At 39.1% G+C, this 27,498-nt stretch overlaps 1 protein-coding gene across 5 annotated transcripts in view; it reads left to right on the top strand.

Moving 5' to 3' along the window:
- TAFA2 (TAFA chemokine like family member 2) overlaps positions 1–27,498 on the top strand; it is a 510,015-nt gene that overhangs the window by 261,580 nt on the left and 220,937 nt on the right. The gene's annotated exons all lie outside the window — the stretch shown is intronic.

Genomic DNA, 27,498 nt, shown 5'->3' with positions numbered 1-27,498 from the left:
TAGTAATATACATTATTTTAGTAATTGGAGGAGGAAATTAATTTTCTGGTACAAAATTTAATTTGAAATTATTCAATGATTTGTAATGTTATTTGTTGTGGTTCAGGTGAAAAAGGTATGAGGCAAAGGGGGAAATTTATACTTAGGTATAAAATTTGTAAGGGATAAAAACATTGGTGAAGCAGAATCATCTTCAAATACATTTTTGTAGGCAGGCAAGAGCCTTGTATATAGAATTTTGATTATCTTTAGAAATGTCCTGGCACATAGCTGATGCAAAAATTGGTCTGCTGTATATTACTTTTTGTGGTCCAGAAGATTTCCCAAAGAAGATAATTCATCTGATAAAGTTGCTATATAAGCCCACAGCACATTTTAAAACAGAAGCCTTTGTAACATTACAAAATGGCAATGACCACCAGGGATGCATGGAGCTAGAGTTAAACTGTACCTTCCAAACTAGAGATTAAAGTAGCTTATTGCCCTTCAGTTTTTGAAACTACTGGGAGAAGCAGAACAGATACAAGTTTTTTTGCATTATATAGAGTTTCACAAAAGACCACAGGCAAGCTGCAATAAAAATTCCATGATAGGTGTGTGGTTTTCTCATTCACTGTTTCCGTAGAATATGCTTATTACAGAAAGACATTAAAAGGTATCCAATTTCACAGCAGCTGGCCAGTGCTAAGTGCTCACACAGCATAAGATCAGACACTGTGCCTTTTTTATCTATTTGAATTGGAATATTACAATATTTTCATCTGAAATTAAAGTATTTTCATGTATCATATGAACCAAGGTACCTGAGATTTCCAATCTAATATAAGCATACAGCATGAGGTTTCATTTTGGGGTGCTCATAGCAGAGATTAATTATGAGTGCTGAAAGATAACACATGAAATAGATTAGAGTTTCCAATAATCCTAAAATTGAAAAAAGCAGGTAATACACTTTAATCACAGAATACCTTATGAAAAACTATAATTATTTATGATTACAGTTCAACTGATGGTGGCATGAGAAGCAAGAACTTGAACAGTGCAATTTCTTTAGCTATTTTGGCATGTCATGTAAGGAAATAAATGGTCTCTCATCTGTCTGTCTAGTCATTTATTTTATGAAACCAACTATCACCAGGCTTCAATGGGAGACAACTTCTGACTGTATTTACAGAGATGTTGGCACCAAATTACTTCTGCCATGGATCCTCTTAGGATTTAACATCAAGGCTATCAAAGGAAGTACTGATCCCATGTGTACCATTGTGCCTCATGGCACCTGACAAATTGGATTACAGACATTGCTATTCATGGGAATTATTTATTCTCTTCATCATGCAGAGTGATATAAGAGGAAGCCAAAACATTCTGAAAATATGTTCCAAGGCCTTGAGGAACATGAATCTGGTGTGGAAGTAAGTCTGTTGGGATATTTACCAAGTCTAATGTCCTAAAGTAATATCCTAAAATATTTAATATATAAATGGTTGCTCTATTAAATGGAACAGTGTAGAGCATGATGATTAGAGTGATTAGGGTCAGCAGCTTTGAATCCAGCAGCTTGAATCTTGGCTTTTGCCCTTGTGTAGGTGTGAGGTTTTAGCTTTCTTGTCTGCAAAGCAAAGTGAAAAATAGTGTTTACTTATAGGGCTATCGTAAAGAGGAATGTGACAATCCATGTAAAGTGTTTAAGCATAGAGCCAACTATGAAATGTCCAATGTATGTCTTCTATTATTGAAGTGGTTTATTAGCATTCAGGAGTACAAAGATATAAACTTCTTTATAATTCAGTATCTCAACTTAGTTTAGCTCTTAAAACTTCATTTGTACTCTGGAAAACAAGGCTTAATCTTGCTAATTTGTGGTTACGCAGTCCCTTCTGGCTTGAAACTTAAGTCTATTTTGTGTAAACAGATTCAAGTTTTCTCAACTGCCCTTCTCCTCCCCTTTTCAACAAGCCTAGCATTGTGCTAACTAGGCATTGTGCTAAGCACACAGACATAGTATGTGTTAGCCCTTTGTTTTGCTTTTCATTGTTCTTTTCATTGTTGCCATTACTGTGATTTTCCCAACAGAAATCCTTTTTAAAACCAAATTATACTTTATAATTTAAAGGGAGAGCCTGCACTCCACCAAGTAAAACTATACTTCCACTAGATCTTCTACCTGGATTGTCAGATTCAAGAGGGATCTGAGCACGGGAGTTAGGATTCCATTATCCTAAAGGGGTCAAGAGAGAACTCTAGGTTCTTTTTCCTTTTTTTTCCCCCAAACTTGCAGCCTCACTATCACATTCTGCTTTGAGTCCACTGGGGTTAACTTCAGTTGACCTTTATTTCTTTTAAGTTATTCTCCAAAAGAAACTCCAGATATTCCACTTACTATTAGGTTTGTCTATCTTCTATCTCCTCTCATCTTTACCCATCTCCCATAATGTTTCCACTGGGTCTTTCATGGTTTATCAGAAGCAAAATCCTCCCATATCCTCAACCTCTTGGACTTTACCTTCTTGGACTAATGACAAACTGGCTCCTCAGAAGCTGTTGCTTCATCCACAGGTACGTCAAGTGGTGTTTTCTTCCCTCCAATATCCTACTATTAATGCTGAAAGTGGGGAAGGTTTCCTGGTTACTACTGCCACTTGTAGATCGTTTTCCCTTTGTCCTTCCTAAAATAGTGTAATACTGAGTCTTATGTTAAGAGACCCCATGATCTTCTACCTCTCAGTGTTCTTATCAACTGATCCTTGAATTATCCTTTCTCATTTCTTGATGGCTTTACCTCCTTCCACTGTCTATTACTATTCCCATTTTAATTGGCAGCAATTATAATAGAGATGTACATAATCCTTCGAACACCTCTTAGCTCAGTTTCTTAAGCTCCCTTTCTCCAATAGTCTTGCCCTGCTTCCTACCTCAGCCACTTAGTCCTGTGGTTATGCTCTAGCCTTTGCATTACCAATAACTGCAACCCACATATAATTTCAGTGTCAGCTGTGCTGATCTCTGGCTACCATCTGTGATCTTTTAATTTATTTCCTTTTAATATTCTAACTGGCTTCTAATATCTGTCATTAATCCAACAACCCCTGTAGGATCTTCAATTCATTAGTCCTATCATCTTTTCTGTTTTTGTTTTTTGTTTTTTGTTTTTTTCACTGTTCTTCAGTCTCTATTCTCTCAACCCTCCTTACCTAATTTTAATCCTATAGTCAATCCTTATACTCACTGCCTTGCACGTACTCTTAACTCACTTGCCTTTCTTTTGCTTCTTCACACTTCTTGGAGAAAGAGGTTTTCTCAATCCATCCCCTCAGTTTCTGCACTTGTGCAACTGATTGAGGCTCAAGAAAAAACAGGGTTACTGGCCTTGCTTAAAACTTGCAGGCTTTGAATTTGTTTTTGGCAACAATACTGGCCTTCACCAATTTGTTTGCTCTTCCACACTCTGCATGCCTATTTGATCATTCTGCTTTTCTTCTCAAATCCCAGCTTCCTCATCTTCACTCCTCCCTGATGGCTTTGCTTCCTTCCATCTTGAGAAAACTGAAGGGTCAGGAGAGGACTTCCAACAGTCTCACCACCAAATCTACCCACCCCGAACTTCCATTCTCTCTTACACCAAAATGAGCAGTGGCTCTCCAACCTGTAGGCACAACCATAGTTACCCTGGGAGCTTTGTAACACTATTGATGGCTCAACTCCTGCACCAGACCAATTAAAACCTGTCATTTGAGGCCTGAGTATTGTGTTTTTAAAAAGACTCCCCAGGGATGAAGCCCACTTGATCATGGTGGATAAGCTTTTTGATGTGCTGCTGGATTCAGTTTGCCAGTATTTTATTGAGGATTTTTGCATCGATGTTCATCAGGGATATTGGACTAAAATTTTCTTTTTTTGTAGTGTCTCTGCCAGGCTTTGGTATCAGGATGATGTTGGCCTCATAGAATGAGTTAGGGAGGATTCCCTCTTTTACTATTGATTGGAATAGTTTCAGAAGGAATGGTACCAGCTCCTCCTTATACCTCTGGTAGAATTCGGCTGTGAATCCGTCTGGTCCTGGACTTTTTTTGGTTGGTAGGCTATTAATTCTTGCCTTAATTTCAGAGCCTGCTATTGGTCTATTCAGGGATTCAACTTCTTCTTGGTTTAGTCTTGGGAGAGTGTAAGTGTCCAGGAAATTACCCATTTCTTCTAGGTTTTCTAGTTTATTTGTGTAGAGGTGTTTATAGTATTCTCTGATGGTAGTTTGTATTTCTGTGGGGTTGGTGGTGATATCCCCTTTATCATTTTTTATTGCATCTATTTGATTCTTCTCTTTTTTCTTCATTAGTCTTGCTAGCGGTCTATCAATTTTGTTGATATTTTCAAAAAATCAGCTCCTGGATTCATTGATTTCTTGGAGGGTTTTTTGTGTCTCTATCTCCTTCAGTTCTGCTCTGATCTTAGTTATTTCTTGCCTTCTGCTAGCTTTTGAATGTGTTTGCTCTTGCTTCTCTAGTTCTTTTAATTGTGATGTTAGAGTGTCAATTTTAGATCTTTCCTGCTTTCTCTTGTGGGCATTTAGTGCTATAAATTTCCTTCTCCACACTGCTTTAAATGTGTCCCAGAGATTCTGGTATGTTGTATCTTTGTTTTCATTGGTTTCAAAGAACATATTTATTTCTGCCTTCATTTCGTTATGTACCCAGTAGTCATTCAGGATCAGGTTGTTCAGTTTCTATGTAGTTGAGCAGTTTTGATTGAGTTTCTTAGTCCTGAGTTCTAGTTTGATTGCACTGTGGTCTGAGAGACAGTTTGTTATAATTTCTGTTCTTGTACATTTGCTAAGGAGTGCTTTACTTCCAATTATGTGGTCAATTTTTGAATAAGTGCAATGTGGTGCTGAGAATAATGTATATTCTGTTGATTTGGGGTGGAGAGTTCTGTAGATGTCTGTTAGGTCTGGTTGGTTCAGAGCTGAGTTCAAGCCCTGAATATCTTTGTTAATTTTCTGTCTCATTGATCTGTCTAATATTGACAGTGGGGTGTTAAAATCTCCCACTATTATTGTGTGAGTCTAAGTCTGTTTGTAGATCTCTAAGAACTTGCTTTACAAATCTGGATGATCCTGTATTGGGTGCATATATATTTAGCATAGTTAGTTCTTCTTGTTGCATTGATCCCTTTACCATTATGTAATGGCCTTCTTTGTCTCTTTTGATCTTTGTTGGTTTAAAGTCTGTTTTATCAGAGACTAGGATTGCAACCCCTGCTTTTTTTTGTTCTCCATTTGCTTGATAGATCTTTCTCCATCCCTTTATTTTGAGCCTATGTGTGTCTCTGCATGTGAGATGGGTCTCGTGAATACAGCAAACTGATGGGTCTTGACTCTTTATCCAGTTTGCCAGTCTGTGTCTTTTAATTGGAGCATTTAGTCCATTTACATTTAAGGTTAATATTGTTATGTGTGAACTTGAACCTGCCATTATGATATTAACTGGTTATTTTGCTCGTTAGTTGATGCAGTTTCTTCCTAGCCTCGATGGTCTTTACATTTTGGCATGTTTTTGCAATGGCTGGTACCGGTTGTTCCTTTCCATGTTTAGTGCTTCCTTCAGGGTCTCTTGTAAGGCAGGCCTGGTGGTGACAAAATCTCTAAGCATTTGCTTATCTGTAAAGGATTTTATTTCTCCTTCACTTATGAAACTTAGTTTGGCTGGATATGAAATTCTGGGTTGAAAATTCTTTCCTTTAAGAATGTTGATTATTGGCCCCCAGTCTCTTCTGGCTGGTAGAGTTTCTGCGGAGAGATCTGCTGTTAGTCTGATGAGCTTCCCTTTGTGGGTAACCCGACTTTGCTCTCTGGCTGCCCTTAACATTTTTTCCATCATTTCAACTTTGGTGAATCTGACAATTATGTGTCTTGGAGTTGCTCTTCTCGAGGAGTATCTTTGTGGTGTTTTCTGTATTTCCTGAATTTGGATGTTGGCCTGCCTTACTAGGTTGGGAAAGTTCTCCTGGATGGTATCCTACAGTGTGTTTTCCAAGTTGGTTCCATTTTCCCTGTCACTTTCAGGCACACCAATCAGATGTAGATTTGGTATTTTCACATAATCCCATGTTACTTGGAGGCTTTGTTCATTTCTTTTTACTCTTTTTTCTCTCTACTTCTCTTCTCACTTCATTTCATTTGTTTGATCTTCAATCTCTGGTACTCTTTTTTCCAGTTGATTGAGTCGGTTACTGAAGCTTGTGCATTTGTCACGTAGTTCTCGTGTCATGGTTTTCATCTCTATCAGTTCTTTTAAGGACTTCTCTACATTGGTCATTCTAGTTAGCCATTCATCAAATCACTTTTTGGATGCAAGACTGGTTCAACATATGCAAATCGATAAACGTAATCCAGCATGTAAATAGAACCAAAGACAAAAACCACGTGATTATCTCAATAGATGCAGAAAAGGCCTTTGACAAAATTCAACACCCTTTCATGCAAAAACTCTCAATAAATTCGATATTGATGGAATGTATCTCAAAATAATAAGAGCTATTTATGACAAACCCACAGCCAATATCATACTGAATGGGCAAAACCTGGAAGCATTCCCTTTGAAAATTGGCACAAGACAGGGATGCCCTCTCTCACCACTCCTATTCAACATAGTGTTGGAAGTTCTGGCTAGGGCAATTGGGAAGAGAAAGAAATAAAAGGTATTCAGTTAGGAAAAGAAGAAGTAAAATTGTCCCTGTTTGCAGATGACATGATTGTATGTTTAGAAAACCCCATCGTCTCAGCCCCAAATCTCCTTAAGCTGATAAGCAACTTCAGCAAAGTCTCAGAATACAAAATTAATGTGCAAAAATCACAAGCATTCTTATACACCAGTAACAGACAAACAGAGAGCCAAATCATGAATAAACTCCCATTCCCAATAGCTTCAAAGAGAATAAAATACTTAGGAATCCAACTTACAAGGGATGTAAAGGATCTCTTCAAGGAGAACTACAAACCACTGCTCAGTGAAATAAAAGAAGACACAAACAAATGGAATGACATACCATGTTCATGGATAGGAAGAATCAATATCGTGAAAATGGCCATATTGCCCAAGGTAATTTATAGATTCAATGCCATCCCCATCAAGCTACCAATGATTTTCTTCACAAAATTGGAAAAACCTGCTTTAAAGTTCATATGGAACCAAAAAAGACCCCACATTGCCAAGACAATCCTCAGGTGAAAGAACAAAGCTAGAGGCATCACGCTACCTGACTTCAAACAATACTACAAGGCTACAGAAGGCTACAGTAACCAAAACAGCATAGTACTGGTACCAAAACAGAGATATAGACAAATGGAACAAAACAGAGACCTCAGAAATAATACCACACATCTACAGCCATCTGATCTTTGATAAACCTGAGAAAAACAAGAAATGGGGAAAGGATTCCCTGTTTAATAAATGGTGCTGGGAAAATTGGCTAGCCATAAGTGGAAAGCTGAAACTGGATCCTTTCCTTATTCTTTATATGAAAGTTAATTCAAGATGGATTAGAGGCTTAAATGTTAGACCTAATACCATAAAAACCCTAGAAGAAAACCTAGGTAATACCATTCAGGACATAGGCATGGGCAAGGACTTCATGTCTAAAACACCAAAAGCAATGGCAACAAAAGCCAAAATTGACAAATGGGATCTAATTAAACTAAAGAGCTTCTGCACAGCAAAAGAAACTACCATCAGAGTGAACAGGCAACCTACAGAATGGGAGAAAATTTTTGCAATCTGCTCATCTGACAAAGGACTAATATCCAGAACCTACAAAGAACTCAAACAAATTTACAAGAAAAAAGCAAACGACCCCATCAAAAAGTGGGCAAAGGATATGAACAGCCACTTCTCAAAAGAACACATTCATGTAGGCAACAGACACATGAAAAAATGCTTATCATCACTGGCCATCAGAGAAATGCAAATGAAAACCACAATGAGATACCATCTCACACCAGTAAGAATGGCAATCATTAAAAACTCAGGAAACAACAGGTGCTGTAGAGGATGTGGAGAAATAGGAACACTTTTACACTGTTGGTGGGACTGTAAACTAGTTCCACCATTGTGGAAAACAGTGTGGCGATTCCTCAAGGATCTAGAACTAGAAATACCTTTTGACCCACTTATCCCATTACTGGTTATATGCCCAAAGAATTATAAATCATGCTGCTATAAGACACATGCATACATATGTTTATTGTGGCACTATTCACAATAGCAAAGACTTGGAATCAACCCAAATGTCCATCAGTGACAGACTGGATTAAGAAAATGTGGCACATGTACACCATGGAATACTATGCAGCCATAAAAAAGGATGAGTTTGTGTCCTTTGTAGGGACATGGATGCAGCTGGAAACCATCATTCTCAGCAAACTATTGCAAGAATAGAAAACCAAACACCACATGTTCTCACTCATAGGTGGGAATTGAATAATGAGATCACTTGGACACGGGAAGGGGAACATCACCCACCAGGGCCTATTGTGGGGAGGGGACAGGGGGGCGGGATAGCATTAGGAGATATACCTAATGTAAATGACCAGTTAATGGGTGCAGCACACCAACATGGCACATGTGTATATATGTAACAAACCTGCACATTGTGCACATGTACCCTAGAACTTAAAGTATAATAATAAAAAAAAAATTTAATCTTCTAAAAAAAAAAAAAAAGTCCCTAGGGGACATTTCTGCTAGCCGAAAATGACAATCATTGCTATAGAGTATGTATCCCTTCCTATCTAACACCTATCCCTCCACTTGTGCTTTGGATCCTATTTCTTTTCTTTTCTTTTCTTTTTTTTTAATTATAGTTTAAGTTTGGGTATACATGAGCAGAATGTGCAGGTTTGTTACATAGGTATACATGTGCCATAGAGGTTTGTTGCACCCATCAACTTGTTGTTTACATTAGATATTTCACCTAATGCTATTCCTCCCCTTGTTCCTCACCTCCCGACAGGCCTCGGTGTGTGATGTTTCCCTCCCTGTGCCCATATGTTCTCACTGTTCATCTCCCAATTTTGAGTGAGAACATGTGATGTTTTGTTTCCCGTTCCTGTGTTAGTTTGCTGAGAATGATTGTTTCCAGCTTTGTCCATGTCCCTGAAACAGACTCATCTTCTTTTTGGCTGCATAGTATTCTATGGTGTCTATGTGTCACGTTTTCATTATCCAGTCTATCATTGATGGGCATTTGATTGGTTCCAAATCTTTACTATTGTAAATAGTGCTGTAATAAACATACATGTGCATGTGTCTTTATAGTAGAATGATTTATAAACCTTTGTGTATATATCCAGTAATGGAATAGCTGGGTCAAGTGGTACTTCTGGTTCTAGATACTTGAGAAATTGCCACACTGTCTTCCACAATGGTTGAACTAATTTACATTTTCACCAACAGTGTAAAAGCATTCCTATTTCTCCACATCCTCTCCAGCATCTGTTGTTTCCTGACTTTTTAATGATTGCCATTCTAACTGGTGTGAGATAGTATCTCATTGTGTGTGTGTGTTTTTTTTTTAAAATTATACTTTAAGTTCTAGGGTACATGTGTACAACGTGCAGGTTTGTTACATATGTATACATGTGCCATGTTGGTGTGCTGCACCCATCAACTCGTCAGCACCCATCAACTCGTCATTTACATAAGTTATAACTCCCAATGCCATCCCTCCTCCCTTCCCCCTCCCCATAATAGGCCCCAGTGTGTGATGTTCCCCTTCCCTTGTCCAAGTGATCTCATTGTTCAATTCCCACCTATGAGCGAGAACATGCGGTGTTTGGTTTTCTGTTCTTGTGAAAGTTTGCTTAGAATGATGGTTTCCAGCTGCACCCATGTCCCTACAAAGGACATGAACTCATCCCTTTTTATGGCTGCATAGTATTCCATGGTGTATATGTGCCACATTTCCTTAATCCAGTCTGTCACTGATGGACATTTGGGTTGATTCCAAGTCTTTGCTATTGTGAATAGTGCCGCAATAAATACATGTGTGCATGTGTTTTTATAGCAGCATGATTTATAATCCTTTGGGTATATACCCAGTAATGCGATGGCTGGGTCAAATGGTATTTCTAGTTCTAGATCCTTGAGGAATCGCCATACTGTTTTCCACAATGGTGGAACTAGTTTACAGTCCCACCAACAATGTAAAAGTCTTCCTATTTCTCCACATCCTCTCCAGCACCTGTTGTTTCCTGACTTTTTAATGATTGCCATTCTGAAGTATAATAATAAAAAAAATTTTAATCTTCTAAAAAAAAAAAAAAAAGAGTCCGCAGGGGACATTTCTGCTAGCCGACACTGATAATCATTGCTATGGAGTACGTGTCCCTTCCTATCTAACACCAGTCCCTCCACTTGTGCTTTGGATTCTATTTCCTTTATTTGTTTTTTATTATTATAGTTTAAGTTCGGGTATACATGAGCAGAATGTGCAGGTTTGTTACATAGGTATACATGTGCCATAGAGGTTTGTTGCACCCATCAACCTATTGTTTACATTAGATATTTCACCTAATGCTATTCCTCCCCTTGTTCCTCACCTCCCGACAGGCCTGTTGTGAGATGGAATCTCATTGTGGTTTTCATTTGCATTTCTCCAATGGCCAGTGATGATGAGCATTTTTTCTTGTGTCTGTTGGCTGTATGAATGTCTTCTTTTGAGAAATGTCTGTTCATATCCTTTGCCCACTTTTTGATGGGGTCGTTTGCTTTTTTCTTGTAAATTTGTTTGAGTTCTTTGTAGGTTCTGGATATTAGCCCTTTGTCAGATGAGTAGATTGCAAAAATTTTCTCCCATTCTGTAGGTTGCCTGTTCACTCTGATGGTAGTTTCTTTTGCTGTGCAGAAGCTCTTTAGTTTAATTAGATCCCATTTGTCAATTTTGGCTTTTGCTGCCGTTGCTTTTGGTGTTTTAGACTTGAAGTCCTTGCCCATGCCTATGTCCTGAATGGTATTACCTAGGTTTTCTTCTAGGGTTTTTATGGTATTAGGTCTAACATTTAAGCCTCTAATCCATCTTGAATTAACTTTCATATAAAGAGTAAGGAAAGGATCCAGTTTCAGCTTTCTACTTACGGCTAGCCAATTTTCCCAGCACCATTTATTAAATAGGGAATCCTTTCCCTATTTCTTGTTTTTCTCAGGTTTATCAAAGATCAGATGGCTGTAGATGTGTGGTATTATTTCTGAGGGCTCTGTTCTGTTCCATTTGTCTATATCTCTGTTTTGGTACCAGTACCATGCTGTTTTGATTACTGTAGCCTTGAAGTATAGTTTGAAGTCAGGTAGCATGATGCCTCCACCTTTGCTCTTTTGACTTATGATTGTTTTGGCATCATTGTGGTTTTCATTTGCATTTCTCTAAGGACCAGTGATGGTGAGCTTTTTATCATATGTTTTTTGGCCACCTAAATGTCTTCTTTTGAGAAGTGTCTGCTCATATACTTTGCCCAGTTTTTGATTTTTTTTTCTTGTAAATTTTTTAAGTTCCTTGTAGATTCTGGATATCAGCCCCTTGTCAGATGGATAGATTGCAAAAGTTTTGTCCCATTCTGTAGGTTGCCTGTTCATTCTGATGATATTTTCTTTTGCTGTGCAGAAGCTCTTCAGTTTAATTAGATCCCATTTGTCAATTTTGGCTTTTGTTGCCATTGATTTTGATGTTTTAGTTATAAAGTCTTTGGCCATGCCTGTGTCCTGAAAGGTATTGCCTAGGTTTTCATCTAGGGTTTTTTATGGATTTAGGTTTTATATTTAAGTCTTTAATTCATCTTGAGTTAATTTTTGTGTAAGGTGTAAGGAAGGGGTCCAGTTTTAGTTTTGTGTGTATGGCTAGCCAGTTTTTCCAACACCATTTATTAAATAGGGAATCCTTTCCCCAATTCTTGTTTTTGTCAGGTTTGTCAAAGGTCAGATGGTTGTAGATGTGTGGTGTTACTTATGAGGACTCTGTTCTGTTCCACTGATCTATATATCTGTTTTGGTAGCAGTGCTCTGCTGTTTTGGGTCACTGTAGCCTTGTAGAATAGTTTGGAGTCAAGTGGCGTGATGCTTCCAGCTTTGTTCTTTTTGGTTAGGATTGTCTTGGCTATACGGACTCTTTTTTGATTGCATATGAAATTTAAAGCAGTTCTTCTAATTATGTGAAGGAAGTCAATGGTAGCTTGATGGGGATAACATTGAATCTGTAAATTACTTTGGGTAGTAGGGCCATTTCATGATATTGATTCTTCCTATCCATGAGCATGGAATGTTTTTCCATTTGTTTGTGTCCTTTCTTATTTCCTTGACCAGTAGTTCCTAGTTCTCCTTGAAGAGGTCCTGCACATCCCTTGTAAGTTATATTCCTAGGTATTTTATTCCATTAGTAACAATTGTGAATAGAAGTTCCCTCATGATTTGGCTCCCTGTTTGTCTGTTATTGGTATATAGAAATGCTTGTGATTTTTGCACTTTGATTTTGTGTCCTGAGACTTTGCTGAATTTGCTTATCAGCTTAAGGAGATTTTGGGCTGAGATGATGGGGTTTTCTAAATATACAATCATGTCATCTGCAAACAGACTATTTGACTTACTATCTTCCTATTTGAATACGCTTTATTTATTTCTCTTGCCTGATTGCCCTGCTCAGAATTTCCAATACTATGTTGAACAGAGGTGTTGGAAAGAGGGCATCCTTGTCTTGTGCCCGAGTTTTTTTTTTTTTTTTTTTTTTTTTTAAGACTGAGTCTTACTCTGTCGCCAGAGTGGAGTACAGTGGTGCAATCTTGGCTCACTGCAACCTCTGCCTCCCAGGTTCAAACAATTCTCCTGTCTCAGCCTCCCAAGTAGCTGGGACTACAGCTGTGTGCCAGCATGCCCAGCTATTTTTTATACTTTTTCAGTAGAGACAGGGTTTCACCCTATTGGCCAGGATGGTCTTGATCTCTTGACCTCATAATCCATCTGCCTCAGCCTCCCAAAGTGCTGGGATTACAGGTGTGAACCACTGCACCCGGCCTCTTGTGCCCATTTTTAAAGGGAATTCTAGCTTTTGCTCATTCAGTATGATATTGGCTGTGGTTTTGTCATAAATAGCTCTTATTATTTTCAGATACGTTCCATCAATACCTAATTTATTGAGAGTTTTTAGCAGGAAGGGGTGTTGGATTTTATCAAAGATCTTTTCTGCATCTATTGATATAATCATGTGGTTTTTGTAATTGGTTCCGTTTATGTGATGGATTCCATTTATTGATTTGCATATGTTGGACCAGCCTTGCATTCCAGGGATGAAGCTGAGTTGATAATAGTGGATAAGCTTTTTGATGTGCTACTGGATTTGGTCTGCCAGTATTTTACTGAGGAATTTTTGTATTGATGTTCATCAGGGATACTGGCCTGAAATTTTCTTTTTTGTTGTTGTGTCTCTGCCAGGTTTTGGTATCAGGATGATCCTGGTCTCATAAAATGAGTTAGGGAGGAGTCCTTTTTCTATTGTTTGGAATAGTTTCAGAAGGAATGGTATAAGCTCCTCTTTGTACCTCTGGTAGATTTTGGCTGTGAATCCATCTGGTCCTGGGCTTTTTTTGGTTGGTAGGTTATTAATTACTGCCTCAATTTCAGAACTTGTTATTGGTCTATTCAGGGTTTTGACTTCCTCCTGGTTTAGTTTTGGAAGGGTGTTTGTGACCAGGAATGTATCCATTTCTTCTAGATTTTCTAGTTTATTTGCATAGAGGTGTTTATAGTATTCTCTGATGGTAGTTTTATTTCTGTGGGATCAGTGGTGGTATCTACTGTATCATTTTTTATTGTGTCTATTCGATTCTTCTCTCTTTTCTTCTTTATTTGTCTAGCTAGTGGTCTATCTATTTTGTTGATCTTTTCAAAAAACTAGCTCCTGGATTCATTGATTTTTTGAAGGGTTTTTCGTGTCTCTATCTCCTTCAGTTCTGCTCTGATCTTAGTTATTTCTTGTCTTCTGCTACTTTTGAATTTGTTTGCTCTTCTTCTCTAGTTCTTTTAATTGTGATGTTAGGGTGTTAGTTTTTAGATCTTTTCTGCTTTCTTTTGTGGGCATTTGGTGTTATAAATTTCCCTCTAAACACTGCTTCAGCTGTGTCCCAGAGATTCTGGTGTTGATTTCAGATCTTCCCTGCTTTCTCCAGTGGGAACTTAGTGCTATAAATTTCCTTCTAAACACTGCTTTATGTGTGTTTCAGAGATTCTGGTATGTTGTGTCTTTGTTCTCATTGGTTTCAAAGAACTTATTTATTTCTGCCTTAATTTCATTATTTACCCAGTAGTCATTCAGGAGCAGGTTGTTCAGTTTCCATGTAGTTGTGCAGTTTTGAATGAGTTTTTAAATCCTGAGTTGTAATTTGATTACACTGTGATCTGAGAGACTGTTTGTTATGATTTCCATTATTTTACATTTGCTGAGGAGTGTTTTACTGCCAATCATGTGGTCAATTTTATAATAAGTGCTATATGGTGCTGAGAAGAATGTATATTCTGTTGATTTGGGGTGGAGAGTTCTGTAGATGTATATTTAATCTGCTTGGTCCAGAGCTGAGTTCAAGTCCTGAATATTCTTGTTAATTTCACGTCTCATTGGTCTGTCTAATATTGACAGTGGGGTGTTAAAGTCTCCCACTATTATTGTGTGGGAGTATAAGTGTCTTTGTATTTCTGTAAAAAGATGCTTTTTGAATCTGGGTGCTCCTGTATTGGGTGCATATATATTTAGGATAGTTACGTCTTCTTGTTGCATTGATCCCTTTACCATTAGATAATGCCCTTTGTCTTTTTTGACCTTTCTTGGTTTAAAATCTGTTTCATCATAGACTAGGACTGCACCACCTGAGGTTTTTGCTTTCCATTTGTTTAGTAAATACTCCTCCATCCCGTTATTTTGAGCCTATATGTATCTTTGCATATGAGATGGGTCTCCTGAATACAGCACACTGATGGATCTTGACTCTTTATTGAATTTGACAGTCTGTGTCTTTTAATTGGGACATTTAGCCTGTTTACTTTTGAGATTAATATTGTTATGTGTGAATTTGATCCTGTCATTATGATGCTAGCTGGTTATTTTGCCTGTTAGTTGATGCAGTTTCTTAATAGTGTAGATGGTCTTTACATTTTGATATGTTTTTGCAGTGGCTGGTACTGGTTTTTCCTTTCCATATTTAGTGCTTCCTTCAGGAGCTCTGGTAAGGCAGGCCTGGTGGTGACAAAATCTCTCAGCATTTGCTTGCCTGTGAAGCATTTTATTTCTCCTTTGCTTATGAAGCTTAGTTTGGCTGGACATGAAATTGTGTGTTGAAAATTCTTTTCTTTAAGAATGTTGAATATTGGCCCCCACCCTCTTCTGGCTTGTAGGGTTTCTGCAGAGAGATCTGCTGTAGTCTGATGGGCTTCCCTTTGTGGGTAACCTGACCTTTCTCTCTGGCTCCCCTCAAATTTTTTCCTTCATTTCAACTTTGGAGAATCTGACAATTATGTGTCTTGGGGTTGCTCTCCTTAAGGAGTATCTTTGTGGTGTTCTCTGTATTTCCTGAATTTGAGTGTTGGCCTGTCTTGCTAGGTTGTGGGAATTCTCCTGGACAATATCTTGAAGTGTGCTTTTCAACTTGGTTCCATTCTCCCTGTCACTTTCAGGTACATCATTGAAACGTAGGTTTGGTCTTTTTGCATAGTCCCATATTTCTTGGAGGCTTTATTTGTTCCTTTTTTCCCCCTCTAATCTTGTCTTCGTGTTTTATTTCATTATGTTGATCTTTAATCTCTGATATCCTTTATTCTGCTAGATCGATTTGGCTATTGATACTTGTGTATGCTTCGTGAAGTTCTTGTGCTGTGTTTTTGAGCTCCATCAGGTCATCTATGTTCTCTAAACTGCATATTCTAGTTAGCAGTTTCTGTAACCTTTTATCAAGGTTCTTAGCTTCCTTGTGTTGGGTTAGAACTTGCTCCTTTAGCTTGGAGGAGTTCGTTATTACCCACCTTCTGAAGCCTACTTCTGTCAATTCATCAAACTTATTCTCCATCCAGTTTTGTTCCCTTCCAGTGAAGAGTTGTGATCCTTTGGAGGAGAACAGGCATTCTGGGTTTTGGAATTCTCAGTCTTTTTATGCTGACTTTTCTTCATCTTTGTAGATTTATCTACCTTTGTTCTTTGATGTTGGTGACCTTTAGATGGGGTTTTTGTGTGGGCATCCTTTTCGTTGATGCTGATACTATTGCTTTTTGTTTGTTAGTTTTCCTTCTAACAGTCAGGCCCCTCAGCTGCAGGTCTGCTGGAGTTTGCTGAAGGTCCACTCCAGAGCCCGTTTGCCTGGGTATCACCAGCAGAGGCTGCAGAACAGCAAAGATTTCTGCCTGTTCCTTCCTCTGAAGGCTTCATCCCAGAGGGGGACCTGCCATATGCCAGCCAGGGCTCTCCTCTATGAGGTATTGGTTGACCCCTGCTGGGAGGTGTCTCCCCGTCAGGAAGCACAGGGGTCAGGGAACCACTTGAGGAGGCAGTCTGTTGCTTAGCAGAGCTTCATCTTTGTGCTGGGAGATCTACTGCTCTCTTTAGAGCTGGCAGGCAGGAATAGCTGCTGAAGCTGCACCTACAGCTGCCCCTTCCCCCAGGTGCTCTATCCCAGGGAGATGAGAGTTTTATCTATATGCCCCTTACTGGGGCTGCTGCCTTTCTTTCAGAGATGCCCTGCCCAGAGAGGAAGAATCTAAAGAAGCAGTGTGGCTACAGTGGCTTTGCTGTACGGTGGGTTTTGCACCCTGTTTGAACTTCCTGGTGACTTTGTTTACACTGTCAGGGGAAGATCCCCTACTCAAGCCTCAGGAATGGTAGAAGCCCCTGTCCCCACCAAGCTCGAGCATCCAAGGTTGACTTCAGATTACTCTGGGGGCAGTGAGAATTTCAAGCCAGTGGATCTTAGCTTGTTGGGCTCCGTGGGGGTGGGATCTGCTGAGCTAGACCACTCAGCTCCCTGGCTTCATCTCCCTTTCCAGGGGAGTGAATGGTTCTGTCTCTCTAGTGTTCCAGGTGCCACTGGGGTACGAAAATAAACTCCTGCAGCTAGCTCGGTGTCTGCCCAAACGGCCGCCCAGTTTTGTGCTTGAAACCCAGGGCCCTGGTGGTGTTGGCACCCTAGGGAATCTCCTGATCTGTGGGTTGCAAAGACCATGGGAAAAGTGTAGTTTCTGGTCCAGATAGTACCATCCCTCACAGCACAGTCCCTCACAGCTTCCCCTGGCTAGGGAAGGGGGTTCCCTGACCCTTTGTGCTTTTCGGGTGAGGTGACAACCCACCCTGCTCCTGCTCACCCTCCATGGGCTGCACCCACTTTCTAAGCAGTCCTAATGAGAAGAACTCGGTACCTCCCTTGGAAATGCAGAAATCACCCACCTTCTGTGCCGGTCTCTGGGAGCTGCAGACCAGAACTGTTCCTATTCAGCCATCTTGCCCAGCATCAGATCCTATTTCCTTTCACCCCAAGGAGATAACTTCAGTGACTCTTCCTTTTCCTTTCATCTTCAGTTATTGACTTTTTAGTGGATCATTTTCAGCAGCATACAAACATGCATTGTTTCTTCAAGTTTTTTAAAGTTATTTTGACTGCACCTTCCAACCAGCTGCATTATTTTGTAGCACTTGCTCTCCTTCTGTTCTCCCACACAAAATCTAATCTGGTCTTTGTGGTACTTCTCTAAACTTGCTATTGTCAAGACAACTGAAATTTCTGCATAGCTAAATTGAACATTCAGTTCTTAGTCCTCATTTTGCTTGATCTATTAACAGCATTTGAAATAGTTAATCACATATTTCTTTTTGATAAATTTTCTTTATTTGGCTTGAAGGACACCACATTCTCAATTTTCCTACCACCTCATTTTTTTCTCATTGTCATTTACTGGTTCCTCCTCTTTTCCCTCACCTCTAAAGTTAGTGAGACCCTGGGTTCATTATTTATTCCGGTTATCTTTTCTGTATACATTGATGCATAGTCATACCAGGTAGTTATATGCTTTTAAATAACATCAATATGCAAATTAGTGTTTGTATTCAGATTATCTTCAATTCCTCATTTATGTATCCAGTTACTTTATTGAACAATTCTACTTGCAGAATTAATAGACAGCTCACACCTGATGTGTACAAAATGGAAATCTTGATCCCACTGCACAAAAAGACCCATGCCAAATCACATCCCACCACACCACACCACACCCCACCACACCACATGAAACAAAAAGTCTAATGTTTCAGCCATAGCCTTTTCCATTTCACATAGGGGCAATTCTATTCTTCCATTGCACAAACCCCCAAATTTTAAGGTCCTCCTTGAGTCTTCTATTTCTTAAAAACAGAATTCAATCTATCAGGGAATCTTCTTGCTCTATGTTCACCTTACATCTTGTAGCTGGCCACTTCTCACCACTTCCACTGCTACCACTCTGGCCTAAGCCAGTAATATCTCTTAGTCTCCTAAGTGGCTCACTTGCTCTCTTCTCTACCCCACAGAATATCTCAATATACCTTGCAGGGTGATTAATTAAAACCTAAGTCTTATCTTGTCATGCTTCTGCTTTAACACATCTGTGGTTCTCTTTGCCACTCAGAGTCAAAGCCAATTCTTCATAATGGCCGATCATTCCCATTATGTCTTGGCCTACCATGTTACTTCTGATGTTGGTTCCTACTGCTTTCCTCTTCTGTTCTGCTCCAGTTACACTGGCCTCTGAACCCACCAGTCACACTCTAACTTCTTGGCATTTTCACTGGTTCATCCAGGGAGAATTTTTTCCCAAATATTCACTTGAGTACTCACTCATCTTTAAGTCTGAATCTCTTCCATACAGGTTTCTCTGACAACTCTCTACTTGTTCCTTTTTTTTTTTTTCCCAGAGCATCTTAGCATTACCACATGATATTCTATATCATTTATTTATTATTATATAGATATTTTTATTATACTTTAAGGTCTAGAGTACATGTGCACAACATGCATGTTTGTTACATATGTATACATGTGCCATTTGGTGTGCTGTACCCATTAAGTCATCATTTACATTAGGTGCATCTCCTAGTGCTATCCCTCTCCCCTCCCCCCACCCCATAACAGGCCCCAGTGTGTGTTGTTCCCCTTCCTGTGTCCAAGTGATCTCATTGTTCAATTCCCACCTATGAGTGAGAACATGCAGTGTTTGGCTTTCTGTTCTTGCAACAGTTTGCTGAGCGTGATGGGTTCCAGCTGCATCCATGTCCCTACAAAGGACATGAACTCATCCTTTTTTATGGCTGCATAGTATTCCATGGTGTATATGTGCCACATTTTCTTAATTCAGTCTGTCATTGATAGACATTTGGGTTGGTTCCAAGTCTTTGCTATTGTGAGTAGTGCCACAATAAACATATGTGTGCATGTGTCTTTATAGTAGCATAATTTATAATCCTTTGGGTATATACCCAGTAATAGGATGACTGGGTCAAATGGTATTTCTAGTTCTAGATCTTTGAGGAATTGCCACACTGTTTTCCACAATGGTTGAACTAGTTTACAGTCCCACCAACAGTGTAAAAGTCTTCCTATTTCACCACATCCTCTCTAGCACCTGTTGTTTCCTATTTTTAATGATTGCCATTCTAACTGGTGTGAGATGGTATCTCATTGTGGTTTTGATTTGTGTTTCTCTGATGGTGAGTGATGATGAGCATTTTTTCATGTGTCTGTTGGCTGTATGAATGTTTTCTTTTGAGAAGTGTCTGTTCATATCCTTTGCCCACTTTTTGATGGGGTTGTTTGCTTTTTCCTGTAAATTTGTTTGAGTTCTTTGTAGGTTCTGGATATTAGCCCTTTGTCAGATGAGTAGATTGCAAAAATTTTCTCCCATTCTGTAGGTTGCCTGTTCACTCTGATGGTAGTTTCTTTTGCTGTGCAGAAGCTCTTTAGTTTAATTAGATCCCATTTGTCAATTTTGGCTTTTGTTGCCATTGCTTTTGGTGTTTTAGACATGAAGTCCTTGCCTATGCCTATGTCCTGAATGGCATTACCTAGGTTTTCTTCTAAGGTTTTTATGGTTTTAGTTCTAACATTTAAGTCTCTAATCCATCTTGAATTAATTTTTGTATAAGGAGTAAGGAAAGGATCTAGTTTCAGCTTTCTACTTATGGCTAGCCAATTTTCTCAGCACCATTTATTAAATAGGGAAAACTTTCCCCATTTCTTGTTTTTCTCAGGTTTGTCAAAGATCAGATGGCTGTAGATGTGTGGTATTATTTCTGAGGGCTCTTTCCTGTTCCATTTGTCTATATCTCTGTTTTGGTACCAGTACCGTGCTGTTTTGGTTACTGTAGACTTGCAGTATAGTTTGAAGTCAGGTAGCATGATGCCTCCAGCTTTGTTCTTTCACCTGAGGATTGTCTTGGCAATGTGGGGTCTTTTTTGGTTCCATATGAACTTTCAGGCATCTATAAATTACCTTGGGCAGTATGGCCATTTTCACAATATTGATTCTTCCTATCCATGAACATGGTATGTCGTTCCATTTGTTTGTGTCTTCTTTTATTTCACTGAGCAGTGGTTTGTAGTTCTCCTTGAAGAGATCCTTTACATCCCTTGTAAGTTGGATTCCTAAGTATTTTATTCTCTTTGAAGCTATTGGGAATGGGAGTTTACTCATGATTTGGTTCTCTGTCTGTTATTGGTGTATAAGAATGCTTGTGATTTTTGCACATTGATTTTGTATCCTGAGACTTTGCTGAATTTGCTCATCAGCTTAAGGGGATTTGGGGCTGAGACAATGGGGTTTTCTAAATACACAATCATGTCATCTGCAAACAGGGATAATTTGATTTCTTCTTTTCCTAACGGAATACCCTTTATTTCTTTCTCTTGCCTGATTGCCCTGGCCAGAAATTCCAACACTATGTTGAATAGGAGTGGTGAGAGAGGACATCCTTGTCTTGTGCCAGTTTTTAAGGGGAATGCTTCCAGTTTTTGTCCTTCAATATGACATTAGCTGTGGGTTTGTCATAAATAGCTTTTATTATTTTGAGATACGTTCCATCAATACCGAATTTATTGAGAGATTTTAGCATGAAGGGCTGTTGAATTTTGTTAAAGGTATTTCCTGCATCTCCTGAGATAATCATGTGGTTTTTGTCTTTGGTTCTGTTTATATGCTGAATTACATTTGTTGATTTGCATATGTTGAACCAGCTTTGCATCCCAGGTATGAAGCCCACTTGATAATGGGGGATAAGTTTTTTGATGTGCTGCTGGATTTGGTATGCCAGTATTTTATTGAGGATTTTTGCATCAATGTTCATCACACATATAGGTCTAAAATTCTCTTTTTTTGTTGTGTTCTGCCAGGCTTTGGTATCAGGATGATGTTGGCCCCATAAAATGAGTTAGGGAGGATTCCCTATTTTTCTATTGATTGGAATAGTTTCAGAAGGAATGGTACCAGCTCCTCCTTGTACCTCTGGCAGAATTTGGCTGCAAATCCGTCTGGTCCTGGACTTTTTTTGATTGGTAGGTTATCAATTATTGCCTCAATTTTACAGCCTGTTATTTATTCATCTATTCAGGGATTCAACTTCTTCCTGATTTAGTCTTGGGAGAGTGTATGTGTCCAGGAATTTATCCATTTCTTCTAGATTTTCTAGTTTATTTGCGTAGAGGTGTTTATAGTATTCTCTGATAGTGGTTTTTATTTCTGTGAGGTCAGTGGTGATATCGCCTTTATCATTTTTTTTATTGCATCTGTTTGATTCTTCTTTCTTCTTCTTTATTAATCTTGCTAGCGGTCTATCAATTTTGTTGATCTTTTCAAGAAACCAGCTCCTGGATTCATTGATGTTTTGAAGGGTGTTTAGTGTCTCTGTCTCCTTCAGTTCCGCTGTGATCTTAGCTATTTCTTGCCTTCTGCTAGCTTTTGAATGTGCTCTTGCTTCTCTAGTTCTTTTAATTGTGATGTTAAGGTGCCAATTTTAGATCTTTCCTAATTTCTCTTGTGGGCATTTAGTTTTATAAATTTCCCTCTCCACACTGCTTTAAATGTGTCCCAGAGATTCTGGTATGTTGTATCTTTGTTCTCATTGGTTTCAAAGAACATCTTTATTTCTACCTTCATTTCGTTATGTACCCAGTAGTCATTCAGGAGAAGATTGTTCAGTTTCCATATAGTTTATCAGTTTTGATTTAGTTTCTTAGTCCTGAGTTCTAGCTTGATTGCACTGTGGTCTGAGAGACAGTTTGTTATAATTTCTGTTCTTGTGCATTTGCTGAGGAGTGCTTTACTTCCAACTATGTGGTCAATTTTGGAATAAGTGTGATGTAGTGCTGAGAAGAACATATATTCTGTTGATTTGGGGGTGGAGTGTTCTGCAAATGTCTATTAAGTCCACTTCGTGGAGAGTTGAGTTCAATTCCTGGATATCCTTGTTAACTTTCTGTCTCGTTGATCTGTGAATGTTGACAGTGGGGTATTAAAGTCTCTCATTATTATTGTGTGAGAATCTAAGTCTCTTTGTAAGTCTCTAAGGACTTGCTTTATGAATCTGGGTGCTCCCTGTGTTGGGTGCATGTATATTTAGGATAGTTAGTTCTTCTTGTTGAATTGATCCCTTTACCATTAGGTAATGGCCTTCTTTGTCTCTTTTGATCTTTGTTGGTTTAAAGTCTGTTTTATCAGAGACTAGGATTTCAACCCCTACCTTTTTGTGTTTTCCATTTGCTTAGTATATCTTCCTCCATTCCTTTATTTTGAGTCTATGTGTTTGTTTGCATGTGAGATCGGTCTCCTGAATACAGCAAACTGATGGGTCTTGACTCTTTATCCAACTTGCCAGTCTGTGTGTTTTAATTGGACCATTTAGCCCATTAACCCTTAAGGTTAATATTGTTTTTTTTTAATTTTTTTCTTTTATTATTATTATACTTTAAGCTCTAGGGTACATGTGCATAACGTGCAGGTTTGTTACATATGTATACTTGTGCCATGTTGGTGTGCTGCACCTATCAACTTGTCAGCACCCATCAACTCATCATTTACATCAGGTGTAACTCCCAATGCAATCCCTCCCCCACTCCCCTCCCCCGATAGGCCCCAGTGTGTGATGTTCCCCTTCCCGAGTCCAAGTGATCTCATTGTTCAGTTCCTACCTATGAGTGAGAACATGCGGTGTTTGGTTTTCTGTTCTTGCAATAGTTTGCTGAGAATGATGGTTTCCAGCTGCATCCATGTCTCGTCAAAGGACACAAACTCATCCTTTTTTATGGCTGCATAGTATTCCATGGTGTACATGTGCCACATTTTCTTAATCCAGTCTGTCACTGATGGACATTTGGGTTTATTCCAAGTGTTTGCTATTGTGAATAGTGCTGCAATAAACATACGTGTGCATATGTCTTTATAGCAGCATGATTTATAATCCTTTGTGTATATACCCAGTAATGGGATGGCTTGGCCCTATGGTACTTCTAGTTCTATATCCTTGAGGAATTGCCATACTGTTTTCCATAATGATGGAACTAGTTTACAATCCCACCAACAGTGTAAAAGTGTTCCTATTTCTCCACATCCTCTCCAGCACCTGTTGTTTCCTGACTTTTTAATGATTGCCATTCTAACTGGTGTGAGATGGTATCTCATTGTGGTTTTGATTTGCATTTCTCTGATGGCCAGTGATGATGAGCATTTTTTCATATGTCTGTTAGCTGTATGAATGTCTTCTTTTGAGTAATGTCTGTTCATATCCTTTGCCCACTTTTTGATGGGGTCGTTTGTTTTTTTCTTGTAAATTTGTTTGAGTTCTTTGTAGGTTCTGCATATTAGCCCTTTGTCAGATGAGTAGATTGCAAAAATTTTCTCCCATTCTGTAGGTTGCCTGTTCACTCTGATGGTAGTTTCTTTTGCTGTGCAGAAGCTCTTTAGTTTAATTAGATCCCATTAGTCAATTTTGGGTTTTGTTGCTGTTGCTTTTGGTGTTTTAGAAATGAAAACCTTGCCCATGCTTATGTCCTGAATGGTATTACCTAGGTTTTCTTCTAGGGTTTTTAATGGTATTAGGTCTAACATTTAAGTCTCTAATCCATTTTGAATTAATTTTCGTATAAGGAGTAAGGAAAGGATCCAGTTTCAGCTTTCTACTTATGGCTAGCCAATTTTCCCAGGTTAATATTGTTATGTGTGAACTTGATCCTGTCATTATGATGTTAGCTGGTTATTTACCTCTTTAGTTTATGCAGTTTCTTCCTACTATCGATGGTCTTTACATTTTGGCATGTTTTTGCAATGGCTGGTACCGGTTGTTCCTTTCCATGTTTAGTGCTTCCTTCAGGATCTCTTGTAGGGCAGGCCTGGTCATGACAAAATCTCTAAGCATTTGCTTGTCTGTAAAGGATTTTATTTCTCCTTCACTTATGGAACTTAGTTTGGCTGGATATGAAATTCTGGGTTGAAAATTCTTTTTAAGAATGTTGAATATTGGTCCCCAGTCTCTTCTGGGTTGTAGAGTTTCTGCTGAGAGATTTGCTGTTAGTCTGATGGGCTTTCCTTTGTGGGTAGCCAGACTTTTCTCTCTGGCTGCCCTTAACATTTTTTTCCTTCATTTCAACTTTGGTGAATCTGACAGTTATGTGTCTTGGAGTTGCTCTTCTTGAGGAGTATCTTTGTGGCATTCTTTGTATTTCCTGAATTTGAATGTTGGCCTGCCTTGCTATGTTGGGGAAGTTCTCCTGGATAATATCCTGCAGAGTGTTTTCCAACTTGGTTCCATTCTCCCTCTCACTTTCAGGTACACCAATCAGATGTAGATTTGGTCTTTTCACATAATCCCATATTTCTTGGAGGCTTTCTTCATTTCTTTTTACTCTTTTTTCTCTAAACTTCTCTTCTTGCTTCATTTTATTCATTTGATATTCAATCACTGATGCTCTTTCTTCTAGTTGTTCGAGTTGGTTACTGAAGCTTGTGCATTTGTCACATAGTTCTCATGTCATGATTTTCATCTCTATTGGGTCGTTTATGGACTTCTCTGCATTGGTTATTCTTGTTATCCATTTGTCAAATCTTTTTTCAAGGTTTTTAGTTTCTTTGCTCTGGGTTCGTAGTTCCTCCTTTAGCTCTAAGAAATTTGATTGACTGAAGGCTTATTCCCTCAACTTGTCAAAGTCATTCTCCATCCAGCTTTGTTCTGTTGCTGGCGAGGAGATGCGTTCCTTTGGAGGGGGAGAGGTGCTCTGAGTTTTTTAATTTTCAGCCTTTCTACACTGCTTTCCCCCCGTCTTTGTGGTTTTATCTACCTTTGGTCTTTAATGATGGTGACGTACAGATGAGGTTTTGGTGTAGATGTCTTTTCTGTTTGTTAGTTTTCCTTCTAACAGTCAGCGCCCTCAGAGGCAGGTCTGTTGGAGTTTGTTGGAGGTTCCCTCCAGACCCTGTTTGCCTGGGTATCAGCAGTGGTGGCTGCAGAAGAGAGAATATTGCTGAACAGCAAGTGTTGCTGTCTGAATGTTCCTCTGGAAGCTTCGTCTCTGAGTTGTACCTGGCCGTGTGAGGTGTGAGGTGTCAGTCTGCCCCTAGTGGGGGATGTCTCCCAGTTAGGCTACTCGGAGGTCAGGGACTCACTTGAGCAGGCAGTCTGTCCATTCTCAGATCTCAACCTCTGTCCTGGGAGAATCACCACTCTCTTCAGAGCCCTCAGACTGGGACGTTTACATCTGCAGAGGTTTCTGCTGCTTTTTGTTTAGCTATGCCCTGTCCCCAGAGGTGCAGTCTACAGAAGCAGGCAGGCCTCCTTGAGCTTTTGTGGACTCCACCCAGGTCTAGCTTCTGGGCCTCTTCATTTACCTACTTAAGCCTCAGCATTGTGGGCGCCCCTCCCCAGCCTCGCTGCTGCCTTGCAGTTAGATCTCAGACTGCTGTGCTAGCAATGAGGGAGGCCTCCAAGCCAGGCGCAGGGTATAATCTCCTGGTGGACTGTTTGCTAAGACCCTTGGAAAAGCACAGTATTAGGGTGGGAGTGACCTGATTTTCCAGGTGTTGTGTGTCATGGTTTCCCTTGGCTAGGAAAAGGAATTCCCTTCCCCCCTTGAGCTTCCTGGGTGAGGTGATGCCTTGCCCTGCTTTGGCTCTCGCTCATTGGGCTGCACCCACTGTCCTGCACTGACTGTCTGACATGCCCCAGTGAGATGAACCTGATACCTCAGTTGGAAAAGCAGAAATCACCTGTCTTCTGTGTTGCTCACACTGGGAGCTGGAGGCTAGAGCTGTTCCTATTCGGCCATCTTGGCGCTGGGATCAGGTTCCTTCTTATTATTATATTATTTGAAAATTGTTCCTCGTATATGGCATAGGGGAGGAATATTTTTTCCCCATTACCCTTGTAGGTTCTTTGGCCAGGGCTCTTGAAATTAAACTGACAAAAGGAAGATTAACAAGGAAAAAACAGAGTTTATGAACATGCACTGCACACATAGATGTGTGAGAAACAGTGAAGAGTTACTCAAAGAACTGGCTAGAACTTGTGTTTACATATCATTGTAACAAGGAACAATACATTTGTAGAAAAGTGACAAGACAAAAGAAAAGAGTTTTAGGCTTTTAGAAGCAGCAAACTGTGGGAAGGTAAATATATGGGGCAAACTAATGGAAGATAAGGTTTATTTTAGTAAGGTTTGTTTGCTGATCCATTTGGTACCAACTTTCCATCTTTTTCACGGCCTTTAAACTTCCCTGGGAGAGGAGATTTGTGGCAGTCCTCATTTCTCAGAAGTTTCAAGTTTCTGCTTTTAGTGAGATAAAGGATGCTCCAAGAAGGCTTCTTTCTGCATCTGTTAATTCTCATTTGCCTCTTTATGCCAAAGTAGAATATTTTGGGGTGGCATAAGCTGATCTCTTACAATAGTACACTTATTTATGATTTATTTAATTGTCAATTGAAGAAATGAATATTCTTTCACAGTCGCTGTCTCATTTACCATCTAAGTTAGTGCTGATTTGTTACATCAGTTATATTTATATTGACACTATAAATATTTTATTTGCAGTGTTTGATGTTTCAAGTACTTCAAAAATTGCCATTATAGTCATTACTTTATTTTTAAAATTTGCATATAATAATTGCGTATTGGTAATGAGACTGAGAAATTTTAGCTTCACATCAAGAATGTGAAGTGAAAAATTTAAGATATTATACTGACGAGGCAAAAATGCATTTGCCTGAATTAGGCAACTGAATCAGAACTTACTGTTTTTGGTTGAGTGATTAACTATGATTCATTGCACCATTTTCTGCTTCCTTCTTACTCTTATTAGAAATTTAGCTTCAGTGATAAATGAGATAAATGTAGAAATTGACAATTATACAATTAAACTAAAAATACAATGATACAATATAATAGATGATGAAATAAAATATAAGTGTAAAATAAAAATATAT

This window comes from Macaca fascicularis, chromosome 11, assembly GCF_037993035.2.
Source record: "Macaca fascicularis isolate 582-1 chromosome 11, T2T-MFA8v1.1".
NCBI classification, from domain to species: Eukaryota; Metazoa; Chordata; class Mammalia; order Primates; family Cercopithecidae; genus Macaca; species Macaca fascicularis.
Note: the sequence above shows the minus strand (reverse complement) of the source record. Positions and strands in the feature narration are given on the sequence as shown.